Here is a 15,563-nt window from a genome sequence, read left to right on the forward strand (position 1 = left end):
CGTGTTTGGAAAGTCGACTTTCCAAGATTAGCTTCTTTTACTTCGAAGTCAGTGACAACTGTGTCTCTTTTGGGTTCTGACCCATTGTTTTCTGCCTGAGCGTGGTGGGTAGGAAAGCAAGGGGGAAATGCAATCAGAGGAGAATAAGGCAATTGGAGAAGGGCTCCTGTAACCAGTGATCCCATCTGATTCTTTACGTTCTCAAGACCTTCCTTTAAGAAAGCAGCAGGGCACAGTAAGAACTGCACAGCCTTCACCAGGAGCCAGGTCTGGGTTTACACTCACACTCTCAGTCTCCAGCTGTGCAAGTTGGAGCCCATTTACCTGACTTTTCTGCATCTCCTTTTCCTCATCTGTCACATACAGTAATATGACCATCTTCCCTGGGCATGAGAGGATTAATATGAACACATTTCTAGGGATGCCCAGGTGGCTCAGTTGGTTAAGGATCCAACTTCAGCTCAGGTCATGATCTCATGGTCTGTGAGTTTGAGCCCTGCGTCTGGCTCTGTGCTGACAGCTGGGAGCCTGGAGCCTGCTTCAGATCCTATGTCTCCCTCCCTCTCTGCCCCTTCCCCACTCACACTCTGTCTTTGTCTCTGTCTCTCTCAAAATAAATAAACAAACAAACAAACAAACAAATAAATAAATAAACAAAAAAAACCTTAAACACATTTCTATTGTGTACTACATAATGGGGGCTATTTGCTGTATCTTTTGTGCCTGTTACTTACTCTGACATAGGAACTGGAGAGATAACCTCCTTTCATCTCTCAGCATAGCCAAATACACACATACACACACATCCGAAACCTTAAGAGAGAAAAGCTTGAATAGCTTGGAGGCTACACTATGGCTTCTTCATATCCCTTGACCTATGTGTAACCTGCTATTTTCTGGCCCTCATCCCTCACACAAGCTTCACTTTGGATATTGGATTGAAAAGTAACAAGTAGAAGAAAAAAAAAAACCTGCACAGCTGAGCTATGCTATGAAATGCACACTAAGGCAGTGCGATAGGACTCATGAAGGCCAGAGAAAGTAAAAGCAAATTAGAACATTAAAAATCTTTCCTTAAGTGATTGCAAATTCAGAATGATTGCACGGTTTATGGCTCTGCTCTAGTTACCAAGTTCTCCCATATCAAGACAGAGAAACACCACGCAGGATGGACATCCCATGAATGTGTCTTACTACACAAATATACTGTATGACAACTTAAGAAATGTTCTATAGATAAACTTTGCAAATGTTTCCCCACACTTATCCACACTATAACTCTCTCATCTCATATATTTTTAAAATCTTCTCTCATATTGCCTTCTGCATATTAACAATTAAGACACATGCCAAGTCCAACTTTTAATTATTCTCGTAAATCTCGGGGTCCTACTAATGAGCCTAATCAGTTGGATCCAACGTTACATGGTTTATTTGAATGTTCCCTGATTCAGAGGATTATCGTCCTCCTAAAAGTAAAGATAAGGATGAGTCAAATGTTCCCTTCCAGAGTTCCTCTTATTTATTCATCTGTGCTTTAAATAAATTGGCTGCCACCTGGTTATAAAAGGCAAAGTTTAAGTACATGTAAAACCCATCCTATCATTTTCTTGAGTGTGGACACCCCAACACCCAAATTTCCTACATCAGGGGATTCAAAGACATCACAAGCCCCCAAAAGAGGCCAGAGGTCTAGGACAAATCTGACTGAAAGTTCTCTTAACCTAATAGTCCCTAGTTGACGTGTTCTGATCCCTATCCAAGTTTCACCTTAGCTAAATTATCATACTCATGAGGCAGAGAAAAACAGCCACATGCCTCCCCAAAACAGGGAGGGAGAGATTTCAGCCATCAAAAATGCAAACGTACGCTGGGGAAACCGAGCAAAACTAGCTTTTACCTATGAATTCATAACCTCTGCTTTGCATTTTAATTCGTAAAGGCCTAGTGAGAGAAAGAAAAAATAAACAACTGCAGAAAATGATCAACACTGTCTTGCCATTCATATTCTGTATGTGGGATTCACAAATAAGCCCAATAGGTTTTTGGGGGCCAAATCAACTGTTTTGTGAGTCAGCAGGTTATTGATTACATCTGCCATCTTGTCAGCTGCTAACTCTATCAGCCCATCACACAAATTACTGATTGAATATGTTCGGTGGTACTCAAGAGCCTCTGCGGAATGGCTAATCGTGCTTGCTAAGCAATGCCTACTTTAACTCAAAAATGGGAGAAAAACTTCATAGGTTAGGAAATTACTGCATATACATGCTCTTTGACTGCCAATGTTTATACATACGTTTATTTTTTTTCTCCCTCTCTCCTACTTTTTTGCTGCTTTTCACCTTTTCTTCTTTTATCTTTCTCCCGCATTTATGGTCAAACATCAAAAGTCTCATGGATGTCATTAAGACCCAAAGAGCTTATTCTCACTCAGCTCACATTATTTAGGATTAAGGATACCTTTTCTATAGTTTCATCACACTTCCTGGGAATTACTTAAGATGTAATGACCCACTAAGTTCACCATTGTGTAGAATGCATCCAAACCAGTTTCCTTTGAACCAAATGCAGAAATTGACCTCAGTTGTCAACCCAGAGTGCTCATGACTCAAAACCAACAGGAAGCCCAGTGAAGTAATGGAGAAGAGGGAGTGGATAAGGAAGGGGTTTTCATGCCAAGAAATAAAGCCCTTTTCATGGTAAGAGAAGTCCAGCAACCACAAACAGATAAGGAAGGCCTGGGGCTGCCTTCCCAAAGAGATGCCAATGAGGAAAATGATTCTGAATGTAGAGGAAGCCATTGAGTGCCAGGGAACAGAAAAGCCATGTGAAAGGGCAGAGGGGCAGTGTGGGAAGGTCGCAACAGTGAAGCTTCGAGTCCGAATTCCAGGGTTTGGTCCTGGATTCTGTGTCTCCAGCTGGGTGGCTCTGTGTCCTTCATTCAGTTTGTCTCCCTGAGCCTTCATTGCCTCATTTGTCAATGAAGATGATGAAAAGTTACTCTGGAGAATTGATCTCAGGCTCAAATGAAATCAGGTAGTGGCATTCCTTTGCAAAGTGGAAAATGGTTTGTAAATGTTAATGTTAGCTCTTATTGTTTGCTGGACTTAATGGCCCAACCTCAGGCTCTTTGCCTGGAACACTGGACAAGTCTCTCCATCATTGTAGCATGATTTGGAGGGTTTCAAGGAGAGAGTTTCTGAAAACAGGCCTTTATCCCTGGTTAATGGGGGGGGAGGGGGTGGGACTGATATAATCATCTCTCCAGGCTACTTGGACAGAGGGCTGACCTTCTGGCACATTGGGAAGTATGAAGAGTTTATTTCTGGTGTTTCTCACCCCCTTACTCTATATTTTACCCTATTCTTTCCTCCTCTGGGAAATATTTTCCTTTGACTTCCTTCTAGGCTCTATTTATTCCCCTGGATTCAAAACCTGACCACAGAAAAGAACACTAATAAACCCATTGTATTAGTTACATTAGCTTTTTGAAAGTTAAGGGTTTGAGTGCAGAATGTATGACTCATTTGTCGGGAAGCATTGATAAGGATTAGGTTATCCAGGGACTGGACAATATCACGAAACACTCAGGTTCTTTCTATCTCTCTGCTCTGTTAAACACAATGTCAGCTTTATCCTAAGGTTGTTTTCCCGATGGTTATGGGATGGTTACATGTATCACTTAGGGTTTTTGTGTCTCCTGGAGGGGCAAGTGAGGAGGGACATGAGAAGGAGAGAGAGATAGATGCCTTTCTCAGCCACTGAATCAAAGGCTTCTTTTCTCTGTCAAAACTGACATAAGTCATTTACCCCTAAGCTGTCATATAAGGAATGCTGTGCATCCTCTGAGTTCCTAAACCAACAACTGATAAGGGGAAGAAGGGCCATTATTGACTGAGACTAATCAGGGCCCCGCCCACCCTGGAGCCCACNGTGCGATGGACCTTGTGGAGTCAACCACAAAGTCTAAAACAGCTCCTCCCCCCCCAGAAAAAAAACAAAAAAAAATTATCGATGACATTTTATCAAGGGAGGAAACAAGACAAGAGAATGAATTTCTGAAATTTTAGATTTCAGAGAGAAACCCAATTGGGAAAGGCCCACTTAATGATTCTCAGGTCATATACTGGAAATGACAGACCAGATTTGGGAGGGAAGGAGACTTCTCAAAGTCGGGGTGAGTGAAGAAAGAGCCCTGGAACATAGGTTAGTTCAGGAAGAGCTTTGCCTAAAGAACTATCGTTAAACACACAGAGCCCAGAAGAAATGACAGTTGGGGGGTGGAAGAGGGAGGGTCTCAGAAATTGGATCAAGGCTGAGAAATAGACAAATAAAGACAAGATGAAGGTATGAAGCCCTAGAGGCTGGTGATGAGCCAATGGGGGTAAGAAAATTTGGGACTTAAATCAGAAAGACTTAGGGACAAGCCTAATAATAATACAGTAGCCCCTCTTTATCCACAGGGATACACCCCAAGATGCCCATTGGGTGCCTGAAACTGAATAGTACCAAAGTCTACATATACTGTTTTTTCCTATACATACATACCTATGATAAAGTTTAATTTATAAGTTAGGCACAGTAAGAGATCAACACCAATAACTAGTAATAAAATAGAACAACTACAATAATAAGCTGTTATAAAAGTTCTGTGAATATGGTCTCTCTTAAAATCTTATTGTACCGTATTCATCTTTCTCCTTGTGATGATGTGAGATGACCAAACGTCCATGCAAAGAGATGAAGTGACGTTAATGATGTAGATATTGGGACATAGCATTAGGCAACCACTGACCTTCTGACAATACATCAGAAGGGTCATCTGCCTCTGGATTGTAGTTGACCGTGGGTAATAGAAACCACAAATACGAGGAGGGCTACTCCGTTCCCAGAGGAGCCACAGAAAGAAGCCTGAGCCAATTCTGAGATCGTATTTATAACCACCAAGTAAGAAAGGAGAATGTTCTCTTTTGGTTTTATTGTGCAATGTGCTTTTTTTTTCCCCCTAGATCACTTTGTACACGTAACTCAACAAATGAAATGAATTCTCTCACGAAGTGGGTCTCCTCTAACAATACACAGTGTTTAACTGAAGCAAAAATGATGTGGGGAAATAGTGTGAAATGGTTTTTGGAAGTCTCTCACAACACTTATCAATATATTTTTGTTAAAGTAGCAGAATTGTCTCCCAAACTGTACTTTCCGCCTTTAGTAGAAGACCCCTATTTTGGTGTGACTTATAAATCATTAGACTCAGGCTCTCTAGTCAATATAGTCTGCTTTGGATGTTGCCCAAACAAGCAGGTCACCCTCTGTATGAACCCTGACTCTTTGAGTTTCAAGTGATGGAAACCCAACTCAAATGAGCTCTTGTAAAAAACAACAACAACAACAAGCCAATCTCATATTTCTAGGAGGTGTAGAATTATCACTGATTTCAGGCACAGCTGGTGGCAGGAAGTAAATAATGTCTCCAGGCCTCCATTTCTCTATCCCTCCTCCTTTTTGACATCACTTGGCTTCATTCTTCAACCTCTGCCTCCTCGAGATGACCCCCCCCCCACATCCACCGCATTCTCTCAGCCTTGCAACTCCAGCAGAAAACAGTGAACTCGGAGATTTTAGAGGAGGCTGCTCACAATGGACTCACATCGGTCCACGTGCCAATCTCTGAATCAATCACTGTAGCCATGCCAAACGGATGCTCTGAATTATGTGCCTGGCTTCTGGGGTCACAAGAGGGCAGGCCAATGTGACCACCAGCCCCACCAAGTTCACATGGAATGGGCAGGGATGGCACCAAAAGGAAAGCGAAGATCCGTTATCAGAAGAACACTGGAAAAGCAAGCAGGGCAGTGAGAGGCCAAGGTCACCACAGGCTGACCTGCTCTCTGGGTTTTAATCTTTATTCTATGACCCCCTGAAAGATAATCTGAATGTGTTCAGTTCCCCACCTTGTATATGAACCATGGTAATGAGGCGCCTGGGTGGCTCAGTAGGTTAAGCATCCAACTTCGGCTCAGATCATAATCTCACTATTCATGGGCTCGAGCCCCACATCAGGCTCTGTGCTGACAGCTCAGAGACTGGAGCCTCCTTCAAATTCTGTGTCTCCCTCCCTCTCTGCCCCTCTCCTGCTCGTGCTCTGTCTCTCTCAAAAATTAATAAACATTAAAAAAAATTTTTTTAAGAATATAAACCATGGTAATTCCCATCCATGTGATTGAGAGTAATATTTTAAAAATCACGTAGTAGATTAAGAGTTCAGAAAATTTAACAAAATGTTCAATAATAAACATTGCAAAGCAGACCAAGAATACTACTGTAATGGAAGTGTTTACTAAACTCAAGTGAACTTTAGTCTAATTAGAAGGTAACCACAATGGCCTGGTAGTACCTGGTGCCCACACATAAGACACAGGGGCAATATATATTCTGTCCCAGTACTGATAATCCTGGCCAGGTTTTCCCTTTAGACATATAAGTCTTTAACGGAGAAAATTAATTAATTAATTTTTTTAAAAAAGAGGAAGCTTTTACCTAAATGCTTTTGTGTGTGTTTTGCTTTTTCATGATTAGCTTTGAAGGATAATACATTCCACTAAATCGCATCATATGAACAGAAATATGTTCCAGCGTGCCTAAATGTCTTTCAAATAATTCTCCATTAAAATTCTGCTTAACGCACCCTAACAAGTGAGCAGAGCTGGCGAAGCATTACAATATTGGTTTTATTGACAGATTTTACTGCTATCTGTTATCCAGCTGTGGGTTTCATCAGTAGTTTATCACAGGGTAATTAAAGACATTGCTCCTTAGACACACAGCTAGATTGTTTATTTGAAAGTCATTTTGCTAATTAGAAATTACTACATTAATATGCATAACTCTTTGTAAGTATCCTCATCCAAACACTAACTTCCTGCTGGCATCTCCAAGAAACTTCCCCAATCAAAAGTGTCTTTGGACACAAATATCTATAGAATACTTTGTATGTAATATCTTCACTTGGTAATATATAGCTGTTACATTGCTCTCATTAAAAAAAAAAAATGCTGGGGCGCCTGGGTGGCTCAGTCGGTTAAGCGTCTGACTTCAGCTCAGGTCATGATCTCACAGTTCTTGGGCCTGAGCCCTGTGTTGGGTTCTGTGCTGACAGCTCAGAGGGTGAAGCCCGTCTTCAGATTCTGTGTCTCCCTTTCTCTCTGACCCTCCCCTGCTCACAGTGTCTCTCTCCCTCTGTCTCTCAAAAATAAATAAAACATTTAAAAAATTTTTAAAAAATACTTATATACAACAGTGGATCGCACATATAATTTTTTTTTTACACTTTGCAAAATGATTTCAAAACTAAGCGAAAGCAAACACATTTTAAAAACCACTTACCTTAAACATGAAAAACGAGGCCCCTAGAACTATAAAATTCCAAGTGGGTTGCATTAACAAGATTATTTGTTACACTTACAAAAAAAAGAAAAAAGCAAGCGCAGTTTTATTTTTTCTTTTTGGCAAGTGAATGCTACAATATAATTCTCCCTGTACAACATTGGCCTGGAGCCCAAAACAAAGCAAGAGGCAAATGGCAACCTATTTGTGGGTCTGCAATGAGCTGCCATTTGTGTAATTGCCTGGGCCTCCAGGGACGCCTGACCTTGCTTATCTGAGCATGAGCGCCACACGGAGTTCAGTCTGGACCTCTCCATATCTCCACATGCTGCCTTGGTAAATAAGCAGGTCTCTGCACGCAGGTGGCCTGGCGTACAGATGCAGTCTTTGTAACCCAGTGACAAATGCTTGGTGCTATAGGGGTGTTAACACACCGAAGTCTGTAGAGATGAGACAAAAGTCCGTTGGTTTTAAGTCACAAGGGAAAACAGACACATATACCCTGTGCTTTTTTTTATTTCAGTTGTTCCCATGGTCCTTCTATTTTATACTGGTGTCCACAGGGCATAAGGTAGAAAAGTAGTGATTATGAATTCTTAATTTGGAGGAGGAGATTTTACCGCGGAATAAATAGATCTAGTTCTCATTCCATGTGCATTTCTGTTTGTGTACATGATCTTACAGAGGGAGAGAATAGCAAACAATCTTACTAAAAGCCATGCTTCATAAATAGAAAGATCTAGATTTTAAAGGTAGCTTAGGGACTGTGTCCTGCTTATCATTGTATCTCCAGTGCCTAGAACATGGTTGGCACATAAATATTTGCCCAATGAGTGATCAAACAATAGTGCTCAGAAGTATTTGATTCGTAACAAGAGCTCAATGAATGTTTATCTCCATCAACCTTCTTCCTCCTACAGTTCCAGACTTTGAAAAAGGAAATTCTGACCTGAGTACGTATCCCACAGTGAAAGAAGCCGTGTGCAGCCTGGATGTGATCCAGAAGCCATCATGTTGTACAGTCTGGCCTGTGAGGCTTCGGGAAGAACAACGCGTTGGGCTGGGCTGTCCATCTCAGCTCCGAATGGTGGAAGAAAAAGATACTTCCCGAGAGGAGACAGAGCTAAAAACACAGAGGTGAAAATCCCCATGGGATGACTGGTTGAAGAGGCTAGGAAATAGAGTCAAACCCTAGCAGTTCTAAAAACCCAAAGTAATTATTCTTTCATGGTCTGCTCCGCCAGGTTGGCTCAGACATCAGATTTGTTGTGTGCGTGAGGGGCCCCGCATAGTAGCAGGAAGTAACACCATAACATGATCCTTGTTCACACCCCAGGAGGCGGTGCTCAGCTGGTAGGCACTGGGAGCACGGTGCCTGCTGATAATCCTCTTAGGAGCTTCTGCTTAATCAGTCCTCATGCTTTGCTTCTGCTAAGAGAACTAGACATTAAGTCTTCCTTGTCTGAGAGCTGAGATAATTAGGCTTATAGAGAAACTCCAGCGAGGTTCAAGAAGTATCACAAATGCCTTGATGTTTCCAAGCAGACAATCAGAAGCCTTGAGTCTTCGTTGTTTGAGGACTATGTTGGTGGCGGTGGTTTGTTTATCGGGAATTGGCGGGTGTTGGCTTTTTGTTTGTAGTGATTGCTTTGGAAAACTGAAGTTGAAACCACTAGCTGAGGGCCTTACACTGTCTTAACATTCAATACAGATACTCAGTAAAGAATAGACTTTTAAAAACCTTTCCCTTAATACAAAAAGGGCACCGAACAGCCAGAGTGGATGTCAGACTCGACACAACAGCAATGTCCTGGGGACCCCTTTGGTTAGAGGGTCCCAGGGAATCTGGGGACAGATGGGTGTCCCCTTGGGGCCTGGGATGCAGTGAGTATTTAACAACTAATACGAAGTATCGGGTTAATCACATGAAATTACTGATATTTAATCAGTCAGTCTACAAAAAGGTCCATTTCATAAAGCTTCACTATTTTTATAACCAGCACAGCCATGTCAGTGCATATACAGAGGTTATGTCTCTTTCAAAATAGGCAGAGTCTGACACTCTGGTAACCCAGCACACGTAGGTAAGATCTGGCAAGTATCTAGTTAACTATCTAGTTAACTTAATCCGCACAGGCAACTAGATGTTTTAGACCTCAAGTGGAAGCTGCTGGAGCTGGGAGGGGGCGGGGGGGGNTGCATTTACTGAGCAAGCACCTCATTCTCATTAGCATTCTAAGATCTTTATGTGGATTAACTCCTTGCACTTTCAGACAACCCTATGAAGTGAGTTCTGTTAGCTATATTTTACAAATGAGAAAACTGCGTCAGAGAAATACATCAGTTTCCAAAGTCCCCAGCAGGTAGTAGCAAAGGTGGGCTTTGCGCCCAAGCTGTCTGCTTCCACTGTTCTGTGGGCTTCAACCACACACTCAGGCCGCCTGGGGATGCAAAGGGAGGCTGACCAAGGAGGCAGACCACAGCAAGACATCAGGAGCTCAAAACGGTAGCCTCATTACCCAAAAAACTGTATTTGAACACATGGCATATTATGGTCACAAAGGATGGTGTGTCCAACCCCTGAAAGACAGATTTGCCCATTTTGTGTCCAACAAGCAGCTCAGTGATTGCAGTTGTCCTTTACAGGGCAGGCTTCTCTGCAGGATGGAGAGCAGTGGGAAGGAAGGCTTTGTGCAGACAGGCTAACTGGGAAAGCCAGAGAAGACTGCAAGAAGGTGAACAGAGAAGAGCAGGCTACATCTCTTTTTCCAAAGTCACCAGGCAGATAAGCCACCCGTCCTTCTGTGGAAACAGGTGAGGGAAGCGTGGCCAAGGGTTCTAAACAAGATGTCCCTGGAGAAAATTCAGGGAGGGCTCTGAAGTTGAAGAGGAGGAAAAAATTGCTTCTTTCTTGTCATTGAACTCTGTCTGACCTACTCACCTCTAGCTGAAATTTAGCATTTCTTTCAATTATGAAAGAAGGCAATAAGCCAGACTTACACGAGCAGTTGCATGTGACTCTGCCGCCCATGGACGGTTCAGATGCTTTCACGCCATGTTACAACTGAGGAGAGATGCAGAATCTCACTGTGGGCATCAGCACTTCAAAGTTAGGGAAGTTCAGACGTGCTGCTAGATCGTATTGATTAGTATATTAAAACACATATATATTACATCACCAATTTAGATTTGTTTTAGTATTTTGATAATGTCATTTTGATAGAATTAATGTCATCTCTGGTATGATATAATTTCCTCCACTAACACAATATATGTGTACACAGTATATATATTACATAATTTAAAAAATATTATTCTGGGATATCCAGGTAGCTCAGTTGGTTGAGTGTCTGGCTCTTGATTTCAGCCTAGGTCATGATCTCAAGGTCATGGGATTGAGCCCCGAGTTGGGCTCTAAACACGCATAGAGCTTGCTTAAAATTCTCTTTCTCTCCCTCTGCCCCTCTCCTCCATTTGTGCTCTCTTTCTTTGTCTAAAGAATAAAAATGAAAAATGGAAAAAAACATTATTATCAGAAAGGGTTTGTAAGTTTTGCCAAACTTCCAAAAATATCCCCCAAAACCAAAGAGTTTCTGCTTGAAATGAAGCATTACGTATAGAAATGAAGGGCAGTAGAAACGAAGCCCCTCCTCCACCTCTGCATGACCCAAAGAGATGTTAATAAATAATAAATAACTAAATAATCTTGTTTCTCTGGGTTTAACATCTCCTTCCTTCTTTCCATGAATCCTTCCATCAGATCCGTCAAAAAATGAAGGCTATGACATGGACATCTTCTTACACTAGACTAGTGGGTGGGAGATTTTGTTTTCTTCCTATCCTGTCTTCTCTGATCACAATTTGCTTAAGCCAGGCAAAAGTGTTAAACACATATTTTTACTTTGGTTTTATATATTCATGCCCGTCCTTGTTCCAAAAGTATTTTTAGGGATTATTAAAATGCATGCCTTTGAGGACCATCCACAATAATATTCCTAATTACGGTGACTGGCGGTTCTGTGGCTTGCTGATGCCATGGACCGTGCCCTCCATTCAGATTCTGCTTTCTGTACAGATAAATGTACCAGCTTTTCCCTGGGAAACAGGTAAGAAACTGCAGGCACCAACAATGAGAGGTGCTTCACCTCTAAATGATAAAAAATATATCTTGCAATTCTAATTTCAGATATAGCACATTGTATTTGAACTGCATATTTACCTGAGGGAATTTATGTCCCACCAAGCTCAGAGTTTGTGGGTGTTTGCAAAAGTCTTGCTTAGGCCAGACTCAGCATTACCTTGAGAGTGGATGACCAGGTAGAGTTCACACTTTCTTCCCCTCATGATACTCTCATTGTGCAACCAGGAGAAATTGAAATTACAAGAGAAAAAACAAAAACAAAACCCTGATGATCTAATGCCGCCATGGTCTTAAAGTCTTCATATGCATTTAATTGTCTTATACTAGCCTGTCTTTTTAAATTTCTCCTTCTTATTATTATTATCACTTAATTAAAAGCATAAATATTTGCTCCTAAAATTCAAGACTTTGTCCCTTTTTTTTGATCATTATCATAATACCCAGTTCTCCTCACTTGTATACCTATTTTGAAAGCCTTTAGAATTTTAATTGTCTTTATCCCAAAACTCTGAGAAAAATTATGTAAATGGGTTTCCTACCTTACCTCTGCCAAATAGAAGCAATGAGTTGGTGACTATGAGCACGTGTACTATGTCAGGGTATACTTGGGGATAAGCCCAGGAAGCAATGGGCACTCTGTAAGATAAACTCTGTCTTATCTGCCTCCTCCAAGAATCTAAATCTGTGAACTTATCAATTGATTCTGCCTGTTACAGATATGTCTGTAAAAATATCAGAACAGGCTCTTTAACTCAATACTTCATGAAGAGTCCATTTAAAGTGATCAAACCCATGCTATGAAATAAAAAACTAGAGAGATTGACTTACCCATCAATATAAGCACGTGTTTGCACACACAAGCTAGACCACAGCTACTTCCACTACACCCAGAAAACAAACTGTGAACACTGTTTTGTAAAGTTCTGGTATTCTTTTCTAAGTGGATTGCTTTCTTACTAATGGATCCGTGGAAATTCCTAGCCAGGTAAGATTTAGCCTGTTGCCGGCTGTGTCTGCACCCCTGCCCACTGTTTGAGTCCCAATTCTGTCCCTGGAAGACTCATTTCAAGGGGCTCTAAACCTATTCGCACTGGTGAGCTATTTCTTCATGGCAAGATATTTCATATCAGCTACAAATGATTTTCAGTCTGCAATGCTGTAAGTGGTGATTTGGGGCGAACAGCCTATCAACCCTAATGCCAGTCCAATTGCTTTCATTCGATGCCCTCTGAAATGTCCACTCCAGTTTGACATGTGCTTGTTGGTTGTGCTTGTAAGGCCACCCGCTCCGTCTGTGCTCTGCACCTTGAGTGTGATCCCGGCCACTGAGGCTCCACCCAGCCTCCTCCAAAGGACCACAGCATCTGGGAAGGTTTGTAAAGCAACTCACTGTAACTTCCAAACCGGGTCCAAACTGAAAGAGGTTTCCCAGACAAGTGGAATTTCTGGTCATCTTGATAGTCCCTGGGCAGCCCATTGTACATGCTCCATGGAACCCAGGCTCAATGCTTTAGAGTTAAACTCTTTGTTCCCACAGACTCTTAGGCAATGCTAAGGGTTCTCGTCCATGGAGTCAGGACACCATGTATATTAGGCACGAAGCATACTGGAAATAATTCATTACTGATGTTGGAAAAGGATGGAGTTCTTTAGTAAGTCAGAGCTGATTCTGGGTTATTCTCATAATAGTGGTAACTTCATTCACCCTTTCTTTGAGAGAGAGAGAGCTGTAGACCTCTGCCCCGGGAATGAAATGTAGCCTATGGCCCATTTTATCTAAGCCAGGGGCTCTTAACTCTTAAGATGATAAAAATCATTATTGCCTTTAGTCCCTCCCTTCCCCACCCCCCTCCTAATTTGGTGTTTCAATAAACTCTGAATACATCCAGCGAGTGTGTAGCACATGGAAATGACAGCTAATCATTGTAGTGGAGGAAGGAGGAGGGAGAGAAGAGTTTAAAACGCCTAAACCACTACTGATCCGTTTTACAATCAACCTGTGGGATGTAAACTGAGAAATATCCACTCTAAGTATGACTAAAAGAAATTGCCAACATTTGACCATTTCCGACCCGAGAAAGTAACAATTTCATATGGTTCAATTTAATATTCACATGGCACTTAAAACAGCCTGGGAACAGACTGAGAAAAGTCATCCAGTCCTACCCGATGGACGGGTCTGCAGTTGCTGGAGGAAGCCTGGAAGAAGGCTGCCCACAATGTTTTTATTCTGTTTTATTTTGTTTTGTTTTGTTCCATTTTTACCCAAGAGGACCTCAACAATACACAGCGCTATAAATGCTTCCTTGTTTTTATCCATGTTTGGGAATATACATCTGAGAAAAGCAATGGAATTTCTCCTTCAGCTCCGGACCCTTCATCACTGCAAGTAAAGTGCGTCAACAACGTTTGAGAATGGCTGATCTAAGTCCTCTAGAAATGGAAAGCTATTATTTTAAAGTTTCTGAGAAAGCATCCAACAGAGAGGAATAAGGTATCCTCCTCCTTGAACTTTTCTGACCAGCTTTCTCCATCAATAACAGAGTACAAGTATATCTGCCATTATAATTTGACCCCAAAATATGAATACCAATGAGATAATGTGTGTGAAAGACTTAAGAATGATTGTATTCATTTTTAAATTTTGTCACATTTTTATTTCCCAAGTTAATCTGTTGTCGTTGCAAGGAAGGAACTCACCAAATATATTGTAAGTAAACATTACTGTAGTCAAAATCCTTCCATATGGGAAGTTTTATTTCCTTCATGTATTTACAGGTATATATGGAACTAGGTCATTCTCCATGGCCAAGAACATAACAATTACTGTTTCAAAACAAAGCTGTGGCTATTAGTCATTAAACATTGGCAACATCCCTCTTCCTCCTCTCAGGATTAAACTGCCAAAGACACAGAAATGCTTCGCTTTGAGGGTTTTGCCTTTTAATTAAAAAATTTAAATCTACACGTGGTAGAAATGCCTTATCCACTGAAGGCCAATTCACATCAGGGCAGGTATTGGGAGAAATCTTCACCTGCTGACATTTCCAAAAGATTTCGTTCATCACGGAGGAAGGAAAAGAGAATATGGAGAGGAACAAAAATGCTGTGTGGAACATTCCTTGATTACCGAGCAATAACCATACAACGTATCTTTTCAACACAACAATGGCAGCGCTAGTTGTATTTGCTGCCCTGGCTGTTGTAACAGAATACTACAGGCTGGGTGACTTAAACAGCAGACATGGATTTCCCACAGTCCCAGAGGCTGGAAGTCCAAGAACAAGATGCCAGCAGATTTGGTCCCTGATGAGGAGCCTCTTCTTGGCTTGCAGACAGCCCCTATTCGCTGTATCTTCACATAGTGGAGGGAGAGAGAGAAAGAGCAAGCACTCTGGTGTGTCTTCTGACATGGGCACTATTCCCATTATGAGGATACTACCACCAAGAGCTTATCTAGATGTCTTTGCTTCCCAAAGGCTCCACCTCCAAATGTGGGCATCTTAGGGGTTAGGGCTTCAACATAGGAATGAGGTGGGGGTGGGGCACAGTTCAGTCCACAGCACTGGTCAATATCTAAAATTACCTCTTAAAATTTTCTGATTCAGTTTAGGTAGTATGTTCTGGATATCTGAATTTTACAAATGTAAAATAACAAAGATGGCCATTTTAAAACAAATTCTCTGGACATACCTGGAATCCTTAGAAAACTATGGCTTACATGCCAAGAAACTTCTGTTACCTTTTCCTTTAAGTATTTAGATTCCCTTCTTTCCACTTACTCTCGGCTTTAAAAAAAAAAGAAGAAAAACAATTTGGTGAAGTGTGCTAAAAATAGCCTGTGTGCACTGTTTCTCCTTTTAGCTTCATTGTTACAAACTGATTTCTAATTGTCTTTGAGACTCAGAAAATCTCATGTGAATGAACTAAGCATATTTGATTGAAATTCATGAGGGGATTGATGGACCCTGGATTTGGGGCCCTAGTTCTTCTGATCCCTACAACACTACCTTTTCCACCCTCCTTAATCACA

The sequence above is a fragment of the Crocuta crocuta genome, unplaced genomic scaffold, assembly GCF_008692635.1.
Source record: "Crocuta crocuta isolate KB4526 unplaced genomic scaffold, BGI_CrCroc_1.0 scaffold229, whole genome shotgun sequence".
Taxonomy (NCBI): Eukaryota; Metazoa; Chordata; class Mammalia; order Carnivora; family Hyaenidae; genus Crocuta; species Crocuta crocuta.